Here is a 13,313-nt window from a genome sequence, read left to right as displayed (position 1 = left end):
GTTGTTATTGATAATAGTATAGTTATGATCATAAAAAAAATAAAAAAATAGTACAGTTACATAAAACAAATTCAAAATCAATTTTGTTCTATAAAAAGTAGTATAGGAAGTTTGTATTTGTAAAGTGTATTATATTACACTGTAAAAGGGGTAACAATTATAACCAACTTACAAACATTCGAACTAAAAATATAAAATTGTGGAGTAGCTGATAATTTGAAGTTGAAATTTAAAAAAAAAAAAACTATAAAATTGTAAAGTAACAGAAAGTATAAAATTGTGAAGTATCTGATAATTTGAATTTGAAATTTTTAATTGTAAAGTAACGGAAAAGTTGCATTTGAAATTTATAAAGCAACTAATGCAACAACTATTTCCTAACTAATTAACTAAAATAATATGTGTCAAAATGTAATGTTTCCAAATGGAGAGGCTTTGTCCTCTCCTTTTAATAATACTAGTATATTTACCCGCGCGATGCGCGGATCATGTACGTATTAAATTAATATTATAATTCTATGAATTAAATGAATAAAGTTTTTATTTTTAATTTTTAAATGAATAGAATTATAATAGCATAAATAACATAAATTTTTTGAAAAAGGTGTATGTAGGAGAGTGCAAAAAATGAAACTATCAAGAAATTGTATATCATAGAAATGTGAATTTTCATTTTATTATAATGCATATACATATTCATATACTTATTAATAAATATTTATCTTAATGTTTATATAATTTTTACAAAACAACTAATTATTATCAATCTTTTCATATTTTTAGATATCTGAAATTAAAATTCATCTTCTATGATTTTTGGTTAAACTGTGATTCGAAATTTTAGATAAATTAATATTATATTATTTATGAATATTATATTATTAATTAAATGTCATCCAAATTGTTAAGTATTAATAAATAGATAAAATAATTTATTAATTTGATTATTGATTTAACATATTTAAATTTTTTTACAAATTAAACTAATAAAAATTTATAATATCAAAATAAATTGACTGATGCAAATGTATAGGCACATGTAGTTTCAAGCAATATACTACCATTAATATTAAGTAATAAATTAAATACAAATTTATTTTATGTTTTCTTAATTAATTGAATTTATTAAATTAGTTTTCCTAAATAAAATTATGGTCCAAACTAATAAAAAACATCCAGCCCATAAATATCGGGCCTAGTTAATTCATAATAATGATCCAGCCCATATTAGCCCAAGTGAATTCATAATAATGATCCAGCTCATTAAATAATAGCCCTTTTTTCTAAAAAATAAAATAAATACCTGGATGTATCTAGAATAGGAAACATTTGGTATTAATTTTTTTTTGTTTGAAAAGTCACTATCCTATTACCTCCATCTTTATTTTCTTGATGTCGATAAAAAAAAAATGGCAGATGCTTGTTCATATTAATTTCTATACCATTATTAAGATTAAATTTTCTTCTTAGGCATGCATCTTCTTTCAATTATCTCATTTGGTTCTTTAACTTCATTATATGGATTGTATATGTAACATCCTTAATCAGATCTACTGATTGTATTAAAATCCCATTTTCGTCTGCAACTAACTTGGTAATATTTCAATTTTGAAGGTAAAAAACTAAGCTTAAATATGTTTTTTCATTATTAAATCGAAATGGGTCTATACTGGGTATGCTGTTGTTGTAAATGGGTCTGTGTATTTTGTTATTTTTTCTATATTTAAATTAACATTTTCAATAGAAGTTGTTATTCACTAACCCCAGATTTTGTGTGAGTAATTATTAGTTTACGTTAGCTAAGTTTTTATTATTTGTATCTTGGTTGACTAATTTGAAATAGTTTATTGTTAGATATCGGGCAAATGATAGATAGATTTTCGATCTATGTATTATGTCCCTGTTATTGTGGTATTAACATTATCGAATAAGCCCTTTTTCTTCCTTATTATTTGTTTTCATTTTCCGATTTGAACATGCAAATGAGATCTGAGCTTGATGCAGTTGAAAATGATTATTATAAGCTGGAATGACATGATTAACTTACTGAAATTTGGTGTGTATACTGATTCTCCAGGCATGTGTTATACTTTTCTACTGATGTATTGATGAATCTATGGTTGATATTATGTAATTTATGTCAAAAATGGTCTAATGTGCTGTTAATTGGGGGTTGCTTTGTTGGTATTGTTGTGACTTTCCGTGTTTTGAATAGATTGGTTAGCATCCATGTTGATTTGTTTTTGCATGTGGTTTTGTATGTGCTGAAATAGTGGAATTGATCTGCAAAACTTTCTAGTATTGTGTTGTTAATCTCGAACAAAACAGTATTAATTATATTTTATATTTATATATCAATTATATACTGATTTTGTATATGGTTTTGAATCACAATTCATAGTATCTTTTATTGTGCTGTTATACTTGAGTTTTGTAGTAAATGTCAAGATTTATTCGAGATTTGTTAATGTAACATTTTTGTTTCTTGTTCTTCGGATAATTTTACTATCTCTTCTTTCTTTTACCTAAATTTTGAACTATTTTGTTGTAGTTTCTTTTCCCTTAATATCTGGTGCTTTGCGTACTTATCTGATGTTTTTTTGTACTCCCTATTCTTTTATCTAAACTGCTTAGGACTGTTTTCCTTAAGCTGAGGTTCCGGAATAAAGCTCACAACCATTTGTAGGGGGGTGCGCGGATACCATAGGTATAATAGATTTAGTAGGTTTCTAGTGAATCTATTTTTATTAGTGCGTGGATTTTTTGTTTCAATATCTTTTAATAATTTACTTTTTTTGTAAGATATATTCATTAATTATTTTATCCTGTAGTAATTGCAGAGTTACAAATTCTTGTATAATAATTTATCCTATCTGTGCTATAATGTATATCCAATTCTAGATTTTCAATGTTATTTATTATCTTGTGTTGTTCTTCTCGTAGTGAGTTTTTTAAATTATGTAAACTATCACATGTACTTTTATCTAAATTTTCTAAAGTTTTTTCTATCCATATTAATTTTTCTTTTAGGTCTTCCATTATTTTCTTAATTTGGTTTCTATAATTAATTTCATTATTTAGGTTTTCTTGATTTTCTCTTGTTTTTCTAATATATTCTAACATTTTTTTAATCTGAATAATATCCTTCTGGGTAAATTTCTTCGTATAACTGTTCTAGATAATTTATAGTTTCAATTTCATAGTTTATTACTTTTGCTAATATTATCTTCTTGATATCTATGATTTCTATGTTTTTAAGTATATATAATATTAAAACTTTAAGATAATCTAAATGATCTATTTTTAAAATTATAATATTTTGTAGTTATTTGTTTTAGCCTTAGTAGTTTTTGCATATTTTTATTAAGAAATTTTATATCTTTATTTTCCATGTATTTATCTATATTTATTTTTATCTGTTTTTCTAGTAACTGCATTTTTTTTTTTATCTTTTTCTAAAAATTTTATGTAACTTATCATCGTAAGTATTTATAAGAGTAGTTAGGTAGTTGTGGTATATAATTTATTCTAGTCATGTAATATTTACCAAAAGCTTTTTCTAATATTATTTTTCTTATAATTGCTACTTTTATATTTCTAAGTGTATACAAAATAAGTATCTTGAATTTATCTACCATCACATCAGATATATTATCATTCATTTTCATAAAATTGCTTTTTTCAAAATATTTCCTTCAACCATGTACATAAAATATAGTCATCTTAGCTTACTATATACTAGATTATTCTTAAATAATATGTTCTTCTGTCACTATTAACATGGTAATCCGGATATTTTTCCCTTAAACAGCGCCTCTACTCTGGTTATTCCCCGCCACGGCTTCTTGCCTCATTGGTTTCACCTTTAGGATGGCATAGTCCTTAGGGATATTTCTCCGTTTCCTCTTTGTTAATAAACTTCTTAACATATTATTCTTCGAATAATTCTACTATAAAGTAACTAATATGAATTTATTTTATCATATCATGATTGTTGGGAATTATGAAATTAGCTATTCATAATCGTAAATAGATATACCTGTTCGGGTAGCTTTGTTATTTCTGAGTTTTGTTGTTCCATAGCCTTTTCCATTGGAGTATGTTTATCTAATTAACTGAGTAATATTTTTATTTTTTTTGTGGATTGGAGAGAGCAAGGTGCTTCAACGCATGAAGGCTTGCTTTTTGCAATGCCTTCTGCCTCTGTATTTATAGAACGAGAATTTACAAGTTTTTACATTCACGTGTTTCTAATTCTAAAAACTAAGAAAAACAAAAGTCAACAAAAGTGGCCATAATGGCCTAACTTTCCTAATCCTAATTCTAACTTATCTTTACGTAAAGGTTGTCAACAACTTCAACAACCTAATAAATGTACAAAAGACTTTTGTTACATAATGTACAATAATTCTGTTTTTGTACAGTATTTTGTCGTATCTGCTCCATTATTGCTCTGTATCTGCTCTATTATTGCTCTCTTATCTGCTCCATTATTGCTCTTTTATCTTATCTTTCCAGCTGGTATTTTGTATTCTTTATTCTAGATGTACCTCTGGAATAATATTATCTTCTCCATTGCACCTCGAACATTGGTGGTCTGGATATTTATGTCCAATTATTTTACAGTATCTTGTTAATAGTCCTGATGAAATAAATCCCTTTTTTATTGCTCTCGCGGTAGATTGTTTTTCTGGGTTGAGTAGCGTCATTATCCATTGTCTTACGTCTTCCATATCTGCTTGTCGTAGCTCTTTCGAATTTGAATATATCATTTGATGATCTCTTGAATAGTAGCTCCATATTGGGTTTCCGTTCATAAAATTATTTGTTAGTTCTTGAATGATCGTAGCTAGTCCAATAAGTCTTTTATTTGCATAAAAATCTGGTATCTCGATCCTAGGTATCTCCGGTTGTTGCGAAATATCTTCTGGTATAATCATATCTCTTGTTAGTCCTATCTTTACAACTTGTATAACTGATTTTATTTCGTCATATAATATCTCTGCTGGTGCAGTATAACACTTTATATAAAATAAATTTCCTTTTGTTATTCTTTTATAGGTAGTGAATATCTTGTATAATTCCTCCATAGCTGTTAGCTCTTCTCCGTCGTGGGTATATATGGTATTTAGTAGTCCATAGTCAAAACAAGTTTTAACTAGGCTTGGGTTAGTTTTGGGTAGTGCGATTAGTTTATTGTATCCTTGTAGTTTTTGGGTTATATAATTGGTATTTGGTTCATTGATGTCTGTAGCTCTGGGGTTATGGTTTAGAAAGGTTTGTACTCTGTATATATTTTCTATGTATTTCTGGGCGGTGTAGTTGTATACTTTTTTGTCTTGGTTTAGGCTATCTCGGTATGTATTAACTTGTGGGGGTATGAATAAATGGTCTTTTTGTGTTTTTGGGGTAAATGGTTTTTCAAATATTTTGTTCATATTTGCATTTTGGTATCTTGGCCTATTAACTCCTTTGCTTGTACCTGCAGAAGTAGATTGATAAACGTTATGGGTTTTATGGAGTGTCCCAACGTCTCCTTCTAGCTCTGAATTTTTAATGTCTTCCGATCGACATAGCTCTGCACACTGCTGAGTTAGCTGATTTGTAGCTATAGACTTCAATTTACCTTCATTAGTCTTTAGCTTTTCTATCTCATTACCCATACTGTCCACTTTCATTGAAAGCGTAGTTAGGGTGTTAAGTATTTTTTCTAGAGTATCTTCCTCTACTATTTCAGTCTGTGTAGCTTTGTCTTGATATGTAATCTGCAATAACATTTTTGTTAGTACTGATCACTTCAATTGTAAATGTGAAATTTAATATATTTAAAACTAGTCTTTGAATCTCTTTTGTTGTAACTGAATTTTGTATTTTCTTTGTTAACCACCAGCGTACCTGTGTATTATCTGTTCGTACAATAAATTTGTTATATACAATATATGGCTCAAATGCTAATAAACATTTATATAATGAACACAATTCTTTCCTATTTATTTCCCATTTTATTTCTGTCTCGTTGAACGTACCTGAGTAATATCTACAATGATGTTCTATTTTTTCTGCTTCATATCGATATTTAAGTACTCCTCCGTAACTATATTCACTTGCATCTGCTTCTACTATATATATGAATTTTTTATTTTCATCTGGAAATTGCAATTTTGGTAATTCTCTACAAAGTAATTTTATTTTTTGAACTTGTTTTTTATCTTTTTCATCATAATTATATTCTATTTCCTTTTTTAATTTTTTCTGCAGTGGTTTTAAGGTTTCTGCTAATTTTGGAATATATTCTCTTACTTGGTTTACTAATCCTAAAAATGATTGTAATTTCTTTTTTGTATCTAATTCTTCTTTCGAATTTATTATTTTTTGTACTATATGTTGTTGCATTTTTACTCCACTTTTATCTATTTGTATTCCTAAAAATTCTATCTGGTTTTTCATAATTTCAGCTTTCTTTTTGCTTAGACTTATTCCCGATTTTACTATTATATCTGTGAACTGTTCTAATAATTTTAAATGTTCTTCTTTAGTTTTTGTATATAATAATATATCATCTATGTATACTATACAATTAGATAATTGTTTAAAATAATTATCCATAAAATGTTGATATCTACCTAGTGCATTTTTATATCCAAATGGTAACACGTTCCATTCATAAAATCCTTGTGGTACCGTAAATGAGGTTAATTCTTTAGATTCTTCTTCTAGCTTTAGGTGGTAAAATCCTGATTTACAATCAAATTTGCTAAAATAATTATATCCTTGGATTTGTCGTATTTTTAATATCTTATTTGGTATCGGATAATTATATGGTATAGTTTTTGCATTTAAATTTCTATAGTCAATAACCATCCTACTTTTTCCTCTTTTTTGTTCACTATGTTTATTTACTATAAATGCTGGACTATTATGTTTACTATTACTTTTTTGTATATATTGTTTTTCTAATAATTCATCTATGTGCATTTTAAATTCTTTTAAATCATCAAAATTATATGTTAATGGTTTTTGTGTTATTATGCTATTCTTATCTATTAATTCAATTTTTATAGTAGTTTTATGTTTTTCCCATCCTTTTAATGGATCTTCACTATATAATTGTTCTAATTTTTTCTGAATTATTTCTATTTTATTTATTGAAAATATAGTTATTTCTGTTTTATTTATCGAAAATACTACTAGTTCTACTGTATCTTCAGTATTTTTTATATTTTCTAACTTTTGTGTAATTTTTTCACTTCCTTCTATCCAATCAGTTTTCTTTCTTATTTTATTATTAACTCTTTTTGCTCTTACTTTTTGTTTGCATGGTGTTGTAAACCACCAGTCTGTTTTGGTTATTATATGTGGGTATAGTTTATCTAAAAATGGCATTCCTAAAAGTATATCTTTTGATGTTAATTCATAATTATAAATTTCTTCTATTGTTAATATCTTATCCCATACTTGTATTTTTACATTCCTAGCTTTATAAGTAATTAAGCTTCCTTCATTATTAAATCCTTTAACTATTATTGGTGTTTTTAGTTTATCCCATTTGCTTTCTGGTAAGCAATTATATCTACATAAATTAGCTTCTGCTCCTGTATCTATCATAGGCGTATAATATCTACTGTAATATCCTTCTACTACTATCTTCATTAATACATATATCTCCATTTCATGTTAAGGCTCTTTTTAAGAATAACTTTTCTTTGTTATATGTTAAGGTTAATTGTGTATGTTCTATATTATATGGTTTTACTTGTTCTAACCATTTTATTCCTAATATTATATCTGCTTTTTGCATTTCTTCTTTTACTTCGAATTCTATTTTTATTTTTCTAACTCCTAACATTATTTCTTTTTCTGCTATATTTTTATTATTTATTAAACTTCTTGGTAGATCTGGGCATATATCATTGTCAGTTTTTATTTCTTCATTTTTTACTAGATATTTTGTTATATGATTTTCTTCTTGTCCTGTATTCAAAAGTATTAAATATTCTTTTTCATTTATTTTTCGCGTTATGTAATATTGGTTTAAATTACTTATTGAATTTGTTTCATAACTTGTTCTTTTTGATGAGCTTGATGATTCTGGTTTTTCATTGGCTATTCTTTTCGTTGTACTAATTCTATCATTTACTATTTCTAAATTTTCTTCTGTATCTATGTCTCTATAGGTATAATCATTATAATCTATTGTTTTTACTATTTGTTCGAATGAGCTTTCTATTTGTATTTTGTTAATCTTATTTTTTCCTGTTATTTTATGTTTTGTTGTTAATACATATAGATTTTTACATCTTGCTATAAATATTTTACTTCCTGGGGTTAATTCTATTCCTGATATTTTCCAATATAATACTAATGATTTATCTATATTCCTATCTGTTACTGCTACTGAATAATTTGCACTTATTATAAATTTAAATTTTTGGTATATTAGGTTTCCTTTTACGGCAGTTATTATGCTTTTCTCTATAGGTTTTATAATTCTATCGTCTGCTAAATATAATTCTATTGGGGTATCTATTCCTTCTCTAAAACATGCTTTTATTAATATTTCTGTACCTCCAAGGTGTACATATTTTATTGGATCTCCTTTACTTTTTATATCATTTATTTCTTTATTAATTATTGTTTTTGTTACCAGTGGTATACTAGCTTTTCCTTTTGCATATCTGCAGTCTATTACATGTTCTTTTTGGCATACTACATAATATTCATCTTTTTTCCTAGTAAAAATATTTTTTATTGTTGGTATTTTAAATATTTTCTCTACACTTAAATCTAATTCTTTTCCTTTTATTTCATCAAATATATTACTGTCAAATATTATCTTTTGTTCCGTTCCTTCATCATTTAAATATTCTTCCTTTGTTATTATTTTTATATCTTCTTCAGTCATTTGATTCATCTATTTCGCTATCTATTTCATTATCTGTTTCGTTTTCTGAAATTTCGTTTTCTGAAATTTCATATATACTATCTTCACTTTCTAATTCATAATCTATATAATCTATCTGCATATATTCGGTATTATCTATTTTTATTTCTGATATTTGTTTATTTTTTGGATTTTTAGGTAATTTACAATCTCTAGCTAAATGTCCTAATTTTCCACAATTATAACAAGTACATTCTTTTATAGATTTCTTCTTTCTATATGGTCTTTTATGTTTATAATTTTTTACATAATATCTTTTTCTTGGTTTCTTATATTTATATTTCGATTTTTTATATTTTTTATATTTCTTATGTCTTTTTCTTTTCTTATAATATCTTTCTTCGCATCCAAATTGGGGTGCTATTTTATTTTTGCAACAAGCTAAATTTCTTATTAATGTTTTTTCCATTTTTAATTCTTCTCTATATTTTTCACATAAGTTTCTATACCATTGTTGTAAATATTTTATTCTTGCTCCTAACGTATCTACTATTTTTGCTTCTTCCCAACTTTTTATTATTTTCGAACTAAATGGCTCGGGTAATTTATTAAAATATAACTTTCTTATTTCTTTACTTTCTTCTATACTATATGCTCCTTTGTAATAATATTCTTTAAATGCGCAAGTATATTCATCTATATAACACATATTACAGATTGCTAATTTTAACATTAAATTTCTATTTGTATCTTTTTCTTCATTTTGTTCTTCTTCAATTGTTGTCGTACTACCAAATTCATCTTTTATAGCTGTTTCATATTTTTTTAATAATTCTATAGGTGTTAGTTTAGTTGTTGTCGATGATGTTCCTTCTATAGGTTTATTAGTTCATAATACTTTTTTGCTATTTTCGGTTAGATTTGCAAACCATAGTTTTACTGATCCTATTAGTGTTTTTTCTATATATTCCGGTGCATCTGTTATATTTATATTATTATCCAATAATTGTTTTGTCATATATCCTATCCATAATTGTATTGTTTTTTCTGTATCTATTACATAGTCTAGATCTAAAAAGTTATAATTTTTATTCACTATTTGTTTTGGTACCCATTTATCATATTCATTATATTTTTTAAACTTATTCTTATAATATATAGGTTTTCTTATTTCTGTTGTTTTAGGTATTATATTTTTATTTTCTTTTTTGTCAAGAGTATTTATTTCTGTTTGGGTATTTTCTAAGTTTTCCTCATTAATTTTTTGTTCTTCATTGATTTCTAAATTTTTTGTATTTGTTAATATTTCCGTGTATGTTTCACTATCTTCGGACTCATAATTATCTGTCTCTTCAATATCTATATTATTTATTTCTAATTCTTCGTTTTTTATTTCTAATTTTTCCTTAAATTGATTTATCTCATTTAGTAATTTCTGTTCTCTATCTTTTTCTTCTTTTTCTTTTTGTCTTTGTTCATACAGTTCTTTTAACATTTGTAATTCTTTTTCTAATTCAGCAATTCTACTATTTTTGGTTTCTTCTATTTTTCGTATTTCTTCCGTAGTTTGTTGTTTTATTTTTTCTATTTCCTTTTTCCTATCTATGTCTTCATTTTCTTTTTCTATTCTTACCATTGCTATTAATTTATCTTCTAATTTTAATTCTTCTTTTTCTAACATTAGATATAAATGTTCACCTATTTTCTTATATCTTCGTCCTAGATTAGAAAATACAATTTTTATTTTTGATCCTTCGTAGTTTTCATATATTTTTTCATCTATTATAAATTCTTCTTTATTCATTTTATTGTGAATAGGTCATGTTGATATACATATTCTAAACTATCTATTTGTGATTCTAATTTTGATATTTCATCTTTTTGCGTATCTATTGAATTTTTACTAACTCCGGCAAATATATTATAATGTAGTCTTTCTATTCTTATTTTTAATTCTTTACGTTTTTAATAACTCCTCCTCAAAGAATGATGAGACAACTTACAATTTACACACTCTGTATAATAAGCTCACGTGAGTCCCTCTATTCTCAGCCAAGGATTTATTTTTATGCAGATTTAACTTATATACGTTGATAACTTAAATTTTTTTTTTTTTTACAACAAGTTTGTTTTAATCTGTTGTAGCGGTAACCTGTAAATTCTTTATATAAGCATCTCATTTTCCTTTTCCTTTCTTCCCATATTATAGTATACTATTCAACAACAACAACAACATACCCAGTGTATTCCCCTGGGGGAAATAAAGTGTACGCAGATCATACCACTACCTCAGGTGAAGTAGAGAGGTTGTATTGTAGTATACTATTCACTATGGAAAATTCCCAACAACCTCTTGCCACAGAGAGTGTGGCACGCAGATCATACCACTACCTCAGGTGAAGTAGACAATACTAGCCAACATAAAGCTGGTGGAAACTCTAGGCTACAAGCAGATGAGTTGATTCTGATGGATTCTACTGTGAGTGGATATGACACTACTTCACTATTCTCTAAAGCTGTTTGGGTTTCGATTAATCCATTGCTTAGTACAGGATACCAATCCCCTTTAAAGTTAGATGAAGTGCCTTTGCTTCCACCTGATTTCCAAGTTGTAAGAACGTCTGAGTTTTTACAAAATAATTTCCCTAAGCCAGGTGAAAATATGAAGTATCTTGTATAAATAACATTGATCTGATGTTTCAGGAAAGACGTAATAATTAGTTTCCTTGCAATAGTGCAGTTGTTTGATATATATGTCGGAACAACTCTAATCCGAAGTTTCATTGCTACTGCTTCTGCAGATAGAACAAAACTTTGAGCCCGATTCAAAGTATGACATCTTTTCTACTCTACGTCCTTATTTTTGACATATTCTGTGCTATGTAAACTTACAAATTGAAAATAGCGGTAAATAACAATTTTATTTTTTCTTATGACAAGTGAATCCGCAGCGCTGCACCACCCGCCCAGGTTAAATTCCCACTGATGTGTCGACTAATTCTACATCCAACCTTTTCGGCAAACTGGAAGCGTCTTCATTTCTCTGCAATATTTACAAGAGCCAGTCAACAGTGTTCTGCAGAAGATTTAGTACCTTGAAAGTTACCAACCACCTCAAGAACCCAGGATACATGGAAGTTTTCTGTATGACCTCTTCTATGCTAAGATACAATTCCAAGACATGTACTTATTCTAGCTTTTTTCGAATGCCTATGCTGTCTGAAGTTTCTACAAGAGGGTAACTCTTTTCCCACCAGTGACATGTCTGACTAATTGTACTCCCAACCTTTACTGCAAACAGGAAGTGATCTTCATTCCTCTGCAATTTTTACAAGAGCCATTCAACAGTGTTTTGCAGAAGATTTAGTACCTTGAAAGTTACCAACCACCTGAAGAACCCAGGATACATGAGAAGTCTTCTGTGTGATATCTTCTATGCTCAGTATTGAACATATTTCAAAGCGAGGAAATCACAAGCTATTGCAGTTGGTGGTAGCACCTCCTGGTTTGGGAAACTCGAGGTATTGCACCATGAGTTCGTTTTGAATGTGTCAACGAAAAATGAACTTTGGCTATATGTACTATTCTGGCTGGGTTGTCAATCGTCATGTTCAGATGAACCTATTGACAACCTCTTTTTAATTTAAATTGGAGCCAAAGTAGTAACAGTGTTGGAACAAAAAAGTACGAAAAGATGAAAAATAGTATCATTTATTCATATAAAGTTTCAAATATATCATAAAGAAGCATGTGTAGAGAACATACTTAGTCCAATTAACGATAGTTGCTTTCGGGCCATTTTGTTTCGCACAAGGTAATTCGACTAACAAGAACAAGCCAAAGCTTCATGTTGTGCTGCCTCCCCCTGCCTCAACATCACAAATGCATAATGGTAGTAATCCCCGCTAAAGTTCGTACTCAACCGGAGAAGTTAAATTCTTCTCTTATTAACCAATGGAAACATCAGCACCCTGGCAGGATGCAAAGAAATAAGCAAACCAATATATTTGTGAAGGTTTTTGGAGTTCTTAATCCTTTGTTAAAATGAGTGCATCGAACAAAGTGGTGCCCCCTTATAAAATAGATTGCTTTCTCATTGTATCATTGTTTTATGCTTGTACCCTCCAACTGTTAAGTTTCTCTAGAACATTGTAGTTTCGATGGTCCGGAGATGTTGGATGTTTATTGGCTGAATGTGTAATAAGTTTTCTTGGAATAGTGCCTCTTCAATATAGTTTACGGAGGGAGCGGATTTGGAGTATCATCAATCTGAGTTGTTATGTATCTTTGGTTAGGAAAAAGTCAATAACTTTCAACCCACTATATGTTAGTCTTTTTAAAAAAAACTTAATTTTTGTGAAATCCTCCCCCGAGACAGTTGAAGACTTACAATCGTTGAACTTCTTGGCTCTAAGTAACAGCAAGTGGGAAT

At 27.8% G+C, this 13,313-nt stretch overlaps 1 long non-coding RNA gene across 2 annotated transcripts; it reads left to right on the top strand.

Annotated features, from left to right (window-relative positions):
• The first annotated feature begins 11,369 nt into the window (after positions 1-11,369).
• Positions 11,370-12,996, top strand: LOC107866448. Of its 2 annotated transcripts, none has more exons than XR_007046550.1 (4): positions 11,370-11,535; positions 11,617-11,711; positions 11,822-12,025; positions 12,183-12,996. It is a non-coding gene; the product is annotated as an uncharacterized LOC107866448 (long non-coding RNA). The 2 variants fall into 2 exon arrangements; XR_007046549.1 differs by having other exon boundaries at positions 11,371-11,492; positions 11,585-11,711.
• The last annotated feature ends 317 nt before the right edge of the window (positions 12,997-13,313 follow it).

Source organism: Capsicum annuum, chromosome 11 (genome assembly GCF_002878395.1).
Source record: "Capsicum annuum cultivar UCD-10X-F1 chromosome 11, UCD10Xv1.1, whole genome shotgun sequence".
Classification (NCBI taxonomy): Eukaryota; Viridiplantae; Streptophyta; class Magnoliopsida; order Solanales; family Solanaceae; genus Capsicum; species Capsicum annuum.
Note: the sequence above shows the minus strand (reverse complement) of the source record. Positions and strands in the feature narration are given on the sequence as shown.